This window comes from Galeopterus variegatus, unplaced genomic scaffold, assembly GCF_000696425.1.
Source record: "Galeopterus variegatus unplaced genomic scaffold, G_variegatus-3.0.2 Scaffold4446, whole genome shotgun sequence".
NCBI lineage: Eukaryota > Metazoa > Chordata > Mammalia > Dermoptera > Cynocephalidae > Galeopterus > Galeopterus variegatus.
Genome location: NW_007730557.1, coordinates 8,502 through 10,532, shown reverse-complemented (window position 1 = coordinate 10,532; position 2,031 = coordinate 8,502).

The window sequence follows — 2,031 nt, the reverse complement described above, 5'->3', positions numbered from 1 at the left end:
AGAAAGAGGATTGCTCAACACCAAAGGCAATGCTATAACCAATCTTCCTTAATAGACAAGCTCCTTGAAGCCTCTTGGCTACCCAAACAGTTAGGGATCTCCCATTGCAAAGCACATCAAAAGGACAGCTCTCCCATAACTCAAGGTAACCTCTGAGCAGACAAAACAGCATGATTGGTCGCCACCAAGGGCCATGACACCCCAGATGCAACACTCCTTCCTCTCCTGCCAGATACCACAGACAACCCTGCTCCAACACCAGATAATAAATCTTCTCTTTTTCATCTTCTTCATGATCTATTCCATTCAAACCCTCAAAGTTTAACGCTCTTCCTCCAAACCTTCTTTCCTCAAACCACAGCCGATAAAACTCTCTTACAGAAAATCCCTCATGATTGCTCCATCTGCCAACGTACCAACCCTAACACTCCCTTAAAAGCCAAACCATATCCCTCACATCAAGCTAGGGGTAATATCCCTGCTGCAGACTGGCAGATTGATTTCACCCACATGCCTCCTGTTAAATCAGCAATATCTCCTAGTAATGGTAGATACCTTTTCTGGGTGGATAGAGGCCTTCCCCACCACTAACAAAAAAGCCACCACTATGGCTTCCATACTCCTCTCCCAGATTATCCCAAGGTTTGGAATGTCCTCTTCCATACAAATGGACAATGGCCCAGAGTTCACTGCTCAAATAATACAAAATTTATCTCGAGCTCTCTCCCTTCCTCGGCATCTACACTGTCCTTACTGGCCCCAGGCCTCAGGAAAAGTTGAATGTGCCAACAGGGCTCTAAAAGACATCCTTACTAAACTATCTCTGGAACTTCACCTTGACTGGATTCGCCTTTTACCCTTAGCCTTGTTCAGATTCAGGGTCCTCCCCAAAAAACCTTCAAACCACTCCCCTTTTGAAATTATGTAGGGGAGGTCCCCGTTACCTCCAGGAATCATCCCTAAACAAGGAACCATACCCTCCAACCTAGCTATTCCATTACTCTCCCATCTTCGAGCTGAACTCTAAAAGCACCAGGATTGGCTATTGCCTAATCCAACCTCCTCCCAAAACACCTCCACAGTACACCCTGGGGATTTAGTATTCTACACTCCCCCAGAGCCACAAAGTCCTTTAACTCCTAAGTGGGAGGGCCCTTACCAGTCATTCTTTGCACTCCCACAGCTGCCAAGTTTTCCCTACTCCACAGCTGCCAAGCTTTCCCTACCAAACAACCAAGTAACTCCATGGATTCACATTTCTAGGTTAAAACCCTGCTTCCCGGCTTCACCAGCAGATTCCATAGAACCTACGCGTACCCTGCAAGCTCAAGACACACCCTTTCGAGAAACTTAAACGTTTGCCTGCACTCCTAAACCCTCTAACCCCCTCAAACTCCGTTTATCCTGACTCCCAAGTCTCCTTCCATTACAGGAAAAATGACCACTCCCGTTAATGTTATCCTATTTCTCTTACTGTGCCTAGTAGGTGTCTCTAAATCCCTGTACGTTTGGCGGTTCACGGTGTGAGAGACTCTTACAGGGAAACAAGGTAAAACCACACTACTCCCTTCCACGGGAGATTGTTCTCCAGCTGGATGCCGAAGTCTTGTTACCATTCCCCTTACAGGGAGTAAATTAATCCCTCAAGCTGGTTACCCATATCTATGTTTTCTTTTTGATCAAACCAAAGATTATTGTCACTGGTGGCCGGAAACTTATGGGGGATGACCATACTGGTCGAGTAGGATTCATGATCCACAGGTGCCGCAATATATCAACCAAATCTTTCAGCGGGATGGGAACAGGCGGGACGGGTACACATTTCAATTATTGATTCATGACCCCTGGGACCCCAGGTGGGCTGGGATAGTTATTGGATCTTTCTACTGCAGCGTCGGGGTCGGCTCTCTCCCCTGTGGACAATTTGAAATCTCCCGCACATATGTCTTCAGAAAAGATCCCGTTTCCTTATCTGCTGTACATACTCACATTTCTCAGCAAGAAGAAACCCTTTCTTCAAAGATAAACGTC